Source organism: Ambystoma mexicanum, chromosome 3p (genome assembly GCF_040938575.1).
Source record: "Ambystoma mexicanum isolate Mex_15411 chromosome 3p, UKY_AmexF1_1, whole genome shotgun sequence".
NCBI lineage: Eukaryota > Metazoa > Chordata > Amphibia > Caudata > Ambystomatidae > Ambystoma > Ambystoma mexicanum.
Window position 1 is genome coordinate 852160529 of NC_090925.1, and position 9986 is coordinate 852170514.

General features: G+C 38.3%; 1 long non-coding RNA gene across 4 annotated transcripts in view; it reads left to right on the plus strand.

Moving 5' to 3' along the window:
- LOC138580991 (uncharacterized) overlaps nucleotides 1–5341 on the plus strand; it is a 98322-nt gene extending 92981 nt beyond the window's left edge. For all 4 annotated transcript variants that reach the window (XR_011304394.1, XR_011304393.1, XR_011304392.1 and 1 more), the window contains one exon: nucleotides 2900–5341. This is a non-coding gene — a long non-coding RNA (uncharacterized lncRNA). The remainder of the gene's footprint in view (nucleotides 1–2899) is intronic.
- The last annotated feature ends 4645 nt before the right edge of the window (nucleotides 5342–9986 follow it).

The following is a 9986-nucleotide window of genomic DNA, read 5'->3' on the forward strand; positions in this document are numbered from 1 at the left end:
TTGTAGTTACAATGGATGAGTTGCATGTTTGGCTTACATTGAATAGAGTAGAAATTGAGTAAACACATGGCATAGATGTTAATTAAGTAGCAGGGGCAATGCTTATAGACACTGCTGGGGGAATTAATAAGGGTAGTTAAACAAGGTGGTTTTGAGGGTTTTGGCAAAAAAAATGAGGATGGATGGTTCTGCTCTAAGTTTGCTTGAGGAAGCATTCCATGGTTTGGGAACAAGACGGGGAAGCTTCGACCTCTGGCATTAGCTCTTTTTGTTAGTGGGACTTGTAGTTGAGTGACATGGTGACTTCTTTTCGGTCAGGCTGAACTGACTCTATTAACAGCATCAGTTAGATACTGGTGCTGTGTGAGACATACATTTATGCATAATGGTTAGGATTTTGAAATTAACCGTTCCTTCATGGGTAGCCAGTGAGCAGCTTGCATGGAGTGAGTAATGTATATCCTTTTGGGAATACTGAGAGTTGCACACAGCATCACTCTGCACTTTTTAGAGCCTGTGAAGATTTTTGCTAGGATGCCTGCAAGGATGGCAGTGTCGTAATCCAAATTAACTCTGATAATGACACAGGAAATTAATGAGCAGTTTCTGCAAGCACTGTGGGGAAAGGAAAGGGCTGATGGCATTAGAGAATGTGGTAGTAAAGTGGAAGCAATGGCACTCAAATGCTAAGTGCAACAGAACAGATTGTAGCATGTAATCTGGCATGACATGAACAAGGGTGAGTGGAGGAACACTCCTACGGGTTGTTTTACAGCTGCAGAAATAGTCTTGGGATTGAAGGAGGGATTGGTGAACGTCATGAGATGTGGAGCAAGTGATTTTACACAGGGTTTTTAAATTAACGTACGGGCAGGGGCAGGCATCGCCTTGTAGCTGAATGGTCCAATGTTATTCATGTTCTTTATTATTTCTGACTTAGAAAGCCCTCTGAAGTTGAAGGCGGTTATTGGGTCCTCTATGACCTGCTTTTTGGGGAATTTTGAGGATAACATAATGTACTGAATGGGTTTTTTGGGGGTCCTCCTAAAGGTCCTTTTTCAGGAGCTCCACCTTGTGTGATGGGACAGCCTGAATGGTGTTACACCAGGGTTAGTATTTTATAATTTTTGAGGCCTTGGCGGCTGGCGTGAACAAAACCTTTTGAAAAAATAGTGAAAAACCTTTTTGATTCAGGACGATCAGTTGAGATTCTAGTATTAGAGTATTCAGATGGTTGATGAAAGGATTGAATGACAAAGCATGAAGGCATGATGATTACGTTTAGGATATAAAGGAAAGCATGTTTGTGTATCTGGGACATGCACCATTTAGACACGAGCTTAATTTTGAGGGCAGGAAAACGACCAATGAGATTGTTTGGGTAAAAAAACTAAAGGATTTTATTATTTTGGCAGCATGGTAATATAGCAGCTGTATGACCTGGTGGAGAAATAATGAAAATATTTTATAAATTCAGGTGCAGGCCATGAACATTTATGAACATTTATGAACAAGAGGAAGAGACAGATGACCTCCAGGAAATTAGAGGCAGCCATAATGTAGGGAAACATGGCAAATGATTAAGAAGCAAACAGAATGTAATAAGATTCATGAAGGATAGTAATGGTTCGGATAAAAAGATTTAAGTTAAACAATGTCATAGATGACAATGCAGCCATATAGGGCTTAATGGGGTATGAAATGGTACTTTCCTTACAGCATCACGCAGAAAAAGAAAGGAAGTATGTTTTAGTATACATGAAAAACAAAATAATAATGAAATAAATGCCCAACATAAGTAAGAGATGATTAGAATAAAGGATTAAAAACGTTAAGGAGACTTTGGGCCTCTGTTACACAGGATCACAAAAAATAAATAGGGAAAGGTTGAAAATTATTGATTATCTTAAATAAAAAATGAATACAAGAAAAATTAAGGAAAGGAACAATTGGGAAAATGAATAAAAGGATAGGGAATACATTCAAAAACATAAAACGGACAAAAAATAAAAATAAATTAGAAAACAAATAGCACTTATGAGGTTTCCTGGCCAACAGCCGAAAAGGAGCGTAGGGCAATAAAGAGCATCAGTGACCATGAAGACCAAGAAAATGAGTATGGCTGACAAAAAGTTGGGTCACCCAAACAAGGGAAAATCACACACAAGCTATTTTAAGAAAATATAGTGAGGTAAGTAAAAAACAATTTTTTGAGTGCCTGTAACGACTGATTTATTTTACAGATAAAAGTTATGGACCGTTGCATGGAAGCATGAGAAATGTCTGAATGGCCTTAAATTAGGGAGAAAAAGAAAAAGGTAAGTACTAGTTCACGCTAAAAGGGTGTGGACACACAATTGATCAGCACTAAAAGTAAGAGGATCCAGGTGAGTAACAGGAAAAGAGGAAGTAAGAGACACAGGGGCTGATTCATGGAATTTGTGTGCTGAAAAACAGGGATTTATGTGCTATTCTGCCCGCAAATTCCTGTTTAACAAATGGGAATTTGCGGGCAGAATGGCGCACAAATCCCCATTTTTCGGCACACAAATTCCATGAATCAGCCCCACAATGTCTTCAAGTGTTTAGCTGTCTTTCCCAAGATAGGTGCAATCAGGAGTGGAAAGAGTAGAAAATAGATGACAACCTGGCCATTTCAGACAACCACAGAAAACAGAAGTTAAATTGAAGGTGAGTAATTATGTTTGTGTTTATAATGTCAAAGAAGGTTGATGTGATAGCGGTATGCAATTATTAAGAGAGGCAAACATTGTTGGGTACGATAAAAAATTGAGGCACATAGTAAGAATTGGTGCCATACTCTCAAAAAACAGGGGTAGACTAGATTAAGTTAGGTAGGGACGGTGTGCAGCGAAACACCTCTGTTTTGTCTCCATAGGATGAATGCAAAGCAGAAGCGAAGGCCATGGCCCAACAGACAAGAAGAAAAGAGGAATAATGGCTGCTAAGGAGCAAGTATTTACTGCTAAGGAGCAAGTATTTACTGCTGAGCTAAGGAAGTATCTACTACTAACCAAGGAAGCACGTGCAGCTAAGCTGAGCAAAGAACCAAGCCTAATCTAAGTATCCTACAGGGTGGTTGAAAAATAGTTGTTTATGTGCACCAACGAATAGGGGAGAATGATCCAGAAAGTATTTTTTGATAGCAGAAAAGGAAGAAAGGGTTGAAGTTGGGAAGAAAACCTGACCCCTTACCAGTACCCAAATTACTTTTATTCCTATTTAGACTTTCTACAGACACCGGGGATCCCCAAGGACGTTTCTCTCATCTGCTACGGATGTGCCTAGAAGACCAGAAAAGAAGAAGACGTCTTTCTTTAATTGTTATTTTTGTCTCCTTAGGGTTGCATGTGTCACCCTCAAGAGAAAAATGTGTCCTATGTAGGCCAAAATGTTTCTATTTTTAAACAAACTCAGGTTCTAGCCAGCTGACACAGCGCTAGGGATGGGGTGTGTTTTGTTTTAAGGCAGGAATGACCCAAAAAAAGGAAATGTTTAAATGAAAATGTCTTGTCGCTTTTTCTAGGGGGCAGGGGTGTCCAATAAGAGGGAATGTCTCGCGATTTTTTTAGGAGGTAGGATATGAGAGCTGGAATGTGAAGAAGAGGGGTTTTAAAGAAATGGTTGATAGGGAATGTGACAAATAAAAGAGACATGTTTATTTTCACAAAAGAAACTCATTCAGTTTTATATTACAGGTATACATCGAGGGACCCGTAGGCCCTGTTCAATTAACGTCGAACCGCGTGAGAAAAGAGGGAGGTCGTAGAGAAACCCAGTGAAAGCCCGACAAGGATGATGATCTGAGCTGTGTCTGCAAAAGACTCCCCCAACCCTGTGTCCCCATGCTGAAACATCCCCTCTTTTGGACTCATTTCAACAATGTATTTATTGAAAGAGAGACACTCGAGTAAAAATGAACTCCTTGTGAAAAAGAAAAAAAGACAATGGACTCCTGGTCCAAGCAGCAAAAGAACATGGGAGACTGAATGTGAAAACAGCTCAAAAGAAAGGACAAAGGCGACAGGACACAGACAATCCGACAATCCACCAATACAAAAATAAAGAGGAATAAAGTGGAAGATACGGAAGAAGAAAGTGTGTGGAACAAGAAGGAAAGAAACATTTTGAAAAAGTTATATGTATATGCATGGGCAGAAGAAGAAGATGAAGGAGAGATTATATTTTGTTGGGGTGGGAGTTGCAGACAGGATATGACATACGAAGAGACAATGGGCTAATGGGGTATTTCAAAGCTTGACCAACCTCTCGAGTCTCACAATGGCTGTGAAATTATCTAAGGCATACAGTTAGTTTAAAGCAAATGGAGAAAGGAAGTGGGGTTTAAAGGGAAGAAGATAAAAGTAGTTTAGAGACATACACATGTTTTGTTTTAAGAATAACAATACATTAGTATGTGACAAATTGTAGGATTGTGATAGGATGTTTTTTAGATAAGTATCAAGGAGGGTGGACATGGATATGGTTGAAAGTCATTTTTTTAACAAACAAGAACTTTAAAGACTGGGAAATGTAATGGAGGTGCTGAAATGAAGATAAGGTACCAACAACTGAATGCAGTAGGGGCGAGTCCCCGCCCCCACTTAAAGCTAGGCTGAGAAATTCGTATGGAATGATTTGATATGGTAAATGTGTGAAAATAGACTCACAGGGTTAAAAGACATTAGTACCTTTAATAGTGTTATGAGTATAAGGTCCAAAATGCTTTTATCATGGTTTTGTAAGTAGGCAAAGTACAGAATGCATAGCATAAAAATTGAGTAGGAAAATGATATACGTTTTTTTCCTATACCCAGACAAAAAAGAACTCTGCCATTTATGTAACCAACAATGCCTTTATATGAGTAAAAGAAATGTATGAAATGAAGCGATTACCTGTAGACAGTGTCCGCATGAGCCAGCACAGAGTTCAACAATTCAAGGCCGCCTTGCCATGTAAGAATCAGACTAGCAGTCTGGAACCAGACAGTTAATTGGGCTATGTCTGAAATTCTAGCCAAGAGAAGCAGCTGCATGACCATTTTTGGGGCAGTGCCGCCTGGAAAAACCTAGGATGTGGGCCAGAATGTATTTCATTTTGAAGGTTTAAACAGATAAGGAACAATTTCCGTGTGCGTGAATGTTTAATGAAGAGCTTTACCTGGACATGTTTAGAAAAGGTTGGGGTTTGAATCCTCTTTCTCTGACAAGATATAAAAGGAAGCTCCGTTTTTAGCTGGCAGAGGGGTTTTTGTACTTGATAACGATGATGTTTGTGGTCTGTGTCAACCTGGCATGAAATAAAACCTGATGAACCTGACTCTGCCTCCTTGCCTGCTGCTTGAATTGCTTTTGCTGAGATGCCAGAGGTTCCCAGAGGGTGACAGAGAGCCCTAGAGAACAACAGAGGGCCCCAGGATGGAAGAGAAGAAGACAAGCATGATCGGGGTCTTAGCACTTCGAGAACACTCGTTATATAGTTAATTGTATTCTGGTGTTTGTGGCCAGATTCTGGGGGCTTGGCCATAGGTCATGCCCTTTGAATCTGGCCATTGGCTACGGCCATGACAGTACTAATATGTGTGTAGGCCAGAATGACCACAGTAGTACAATGTGTCCAGTAATTGTAGGAAATGTAGTGGGAGTACAACATGTTTGTAACATGGAGGAATAATATAATTGAACTGTATATGGTACTTATGATTGTAGTACAATTGAGGATAGTTCTCATAGAAGATGTATTTGATTATTCATGCCATGGTTACTTAGTTTCATAGCGTTATGAAACTGTAATCTGTTTTATTTTCTGTGGAAATAAACAGTAAAATTTGCTAAGCAGGACAGTTTAAAAGCTTTAGTTGTATACAATTTTACATATACATTTTTTGGACCCTTGTAAACAGTACATTCTAATTACTATGTTTGGTACAAAATGAGTGTATGAAACACTGCTGTTGTCTTGACATTAAATAATCATTGGGTCATTGGGAAGAAAAATCCATACTGGATTAAAAAAAACCTGATTACAATTAATTGAGTGTAAATGTGATAGTATGTTTGTTTGAAGTATGTTGTGATTAAGGGAATGCTAAAGTAGTTAGATAACTGTTGGTGTATTATAACTAAATTAGAGGCTAGAAGATGTTTGGTCATATAAGAATTGAGATTGCATATTTTAAGTGTTTTGGAATGAAGGGAATGTTTCAAGTAGTTAGATACCTGTTGGAGTATTCTAACTAGATTGACTTTGAAAAGTAATATTGTAGTATTATGGATGTAGTTCGATACCTGTTGGCATATTCTAACTGGTACTGTTACTGTGCTACAGTTTAGTGACTACATTTAGATTGACGGAATATTAAGTAGGCATTTGTTAAATATGCTGGTAACCTGTGTTTTGGAGCAACTGAGGTATTGTTACATTCAAACCAACCACCTATTTTTTGACATATGCAGTGTTGTGCCCTGAAGTGGTTGTGGCACCAGTAACGTATACTATACCTACTGTTGGGAAGGTGTTCTTTCCAAGATATACATGGCCGTGTGAGAAGCCTGTAAGCTTACAGTTATTTTTGGTACCATCTGCATTATACACTAGAAGCATTAGTATGACATATTGGCTATGTGAGTTTATTTGTATAGTGGAACGATTGTCTAAATTGCAAAAAGGGCATAATATGCCATGATTTACATTCTGCAAAAGCTGGTGAAATGCAATGGATTCAGAATTTGGTATGGATGCATATACAAATTGTTCATTAGGGACGTGGTCTTGTGAAACATTGTTGCAGAAATCACATGTATTTTTCCACATGTATGAAATATTCCAGATTTCATTTATATGGATGTTTTTGGTTTACAGTACTTGTAGTAAGTACATCTTCTTGTGGATCTTCCTGTGTGTTTATGGTAAATTCTACCATTCCTGCACAGTAGTCCCATTCTTGCCTCTTACCCAAGACAATGTAGATGTTGTAAGGATAATTTGTGGCATTTCTATGAAGTACGGGCATTTGTAAACACAACTGGTCTGAGCCGTTTAAGTAAATGTGGTGAACAAATGGTTGAAATTGAAAGAAAAGATTTATTGTTACATTAGCATAAGAATTTACTCCAGTTGAGTTGCTGAATTTAAATGGACCAGAGAGTGCTGTTTGTGGATCGTTTGATGGGCCTGCAGATCTTTCTGGAGATGAGATATTCGTGTTTTTGTTTTCTGATGGACTAGACAGTTTTGTGATTGTACTGTTTGATGCAGAAGGGGTTGGTTGTTGTTTCTCTAGCGGAATTGTTGGGAGGTCTGTTATAGATTCTGTTTGTATTACTTGTCTTTTTAAAGGTTTCTTATTTTGAGGTACAAGGTACATATCTAGATGGGGTGCATAGTGCCCTTAGCCTGTTGTATTCGAGGATGCAAGGAATGTCAGCCTTCACTTTCTTTGCATCAAAGTTAACTAGGAATAGACCATTGAGGGTACACAGACGTGACATGCTAAATAACTTATACCTTCTTTAAAGACTGTGATGCCAATGTCAATCAATGCTGGATCTAGGGTCACACCTTGTGATTTGTGAATAGTGACAGCATATGCAAGAAATAGAGAAAATTGCTCTTTGCGTACGTACATGTCATTGAAAAGAAGGAAATGTGCTATTGTCCGGACAATTCTTTTAATTTCTGCAAAATTGTCAAAATGGATGTTTACAAACTGAATGTTGTTGCCATGTAGATATGTTTGGAAGCCAACAACTGCACCAATTGTGCCATTGAGTAAATCTTATTCTACATCAAGGCTATGTTTTAGAATTACTCTGGAGTTTAGAAACAAAGTCAATATTTTCTCCGATCCAGCTGTGTTGGAAATACATTTTTCTAAGTTATTTAGTCATGCAGTTGCTTGTTGATACATAGGAAGTGTCATGCTGTGCACTTCTAGTTTGTCTGTGGAGCTGATATGCAGTATGGGTTGCATTTCCTTTTTCAACATTGTCTCCGTGAATTGACTACAGCTTGCAAGGGTTGGCATTAAGGACATGCATTTTAGATTTTGTTGAGTTAATTGTTCCATGAAATCAGGAGCAGATGTGTTTTGTCTGTATAGCCATGGACTAGTCTACTATTTAAGAAGGATTTTGCATCTTTAGTACGCAGACCAGTTGTAATGCTTTTTAAAATGTTAGCATAGGTGAGGTCTGCAGACTGATGCATGTTTTCAGTTAGTTCTCTGCTGTGAAAATGTTGTCAGACATTTACATTTCCAATGCTGCTGAGGGTATTGCAGCTAATGTTTTGAAAATAGGTTGACCTTTCACTGGTGTTAACGGTAGGAGGTCTCCGAAAACAATAACATGTCATCCTCGTAACTATTCTTCGTAGTTGGTTTTTAGGACTTGTTGCATTCAGAGATTAATTAAAACCAACATGAGGTTTGAAACCATGCATACTTCATCTATGAGGAACTATTTCATTTGTTTTAGAATTTTGCGTACTTCAGTAGCAGCTTCTGATGATAATTTGTAGTATTCTAATTTGTTTTGGTGTTCTACGGGGAGTAGCAGTAGTCAGTGTAAAGTTACACCTCCTATGTTGTAGGCAGCTAAACCTGTGGGTGCTGTTACTATAGCCAAAAGATTGTTGTTTGTGAAGTTTTGTAGAAATTTGCTGATTATTTTAATTAAGAATGTTTTACAAGAACCAGCTTCATCACTTACATACAGGAGCAGAGGTTTATAATTTCTACAGCTACAGGTTTTAGTTTCATGTTTAAAACCATGTTCAATGTTTTGAGTGACTTCTAGATAAATGGTGAGTTGTTCACCATTTAACTGTGATTGGAGCACTTGCAAGTCTTCCTCAGATTGTTTATATTGATACATGGTATTTCGTACCTCAGCCATGGCTATTTCTGCTTTTTTCTGTTTTCAAGGGTTTTTGGCTTCCTGTAAGGAAAGTTTGACTGCCCTCAGGAGTGTCTTTGTCTAGTTGAGCTTCAATTTCTTCCTCTTGTTGGCGTTCATTATCCAACATTTGTTTGTATTCTTTGAAAGTGTCATTTGTTATACTGCTTTTATTTGCTTTGAATGTAGCTTCAAATGAGTCATAGTCACCTAATAATTATTTTTCTTTTCTCCAAGGTTTAAACAGTTGGAGTAGGGGCATGCAATATAGTTCTCTATGTTGTGGAGATTTACATTATAGCTTTATATGATTAACTAGTTTGGGTTTGGTGAGTTTCACTAGGTTTCCTTCACAAGTTGAGCCTGAATATTTGCCAGTTGTCTCGTTAGGTGTGACATAGTTTTTTCTGTGTGTAGTTTTGGGCAATGTCGTACAGACACAGGTTTTTCAAAGCAGTACTTCTGTTTGGATAGTAGGTATCAATTAAATTGTTTATTAAAATGTTTTGGCTGTTGGGATCATTTTTGGCCATGTTTACTATCTCTTGGTAGGATTTTAGTACTCTTTTTCTGGATGGAGCTAGTATAAAGTTCAGCCAAACAATGTGTTAAGATTTTCCATATAAGTCTGTACCTGTTAAATGGTCTGCAGCTTTGTAGGACCTGCATTCTCTATGGGAGAGCATTTTTATCCCTAAACGCTGTACAATTTTTGTGATAGTGTTATGTCAGATGATATGTCATCCCAGAGCTCTTTTAGCTCTGTTTTTGCAGCTTTGGTGAGATAGGCTGTGATATATCTTGCAACTGCAGTGGAATTGTCTGCAATTCCTCCTCCGATGCTCTGCACACACAGAGCCCCGAGATCCTGCTCCAGAAGACTTCCTGGCTGCCTACAATAACTTTTTACTATCATCAGTGTCTCGCACAGGGTAAGCACTCCATTTTTGGTGTGTTTTGCACCTGATGTGGCTCATTCAGCATTTCTGCTCCAATATTGATTTTTAAATTGCTGGCATTGCACAGAGTGTGTGGTGAGCTCATACCTAGCTCATTGCTACCAAGAA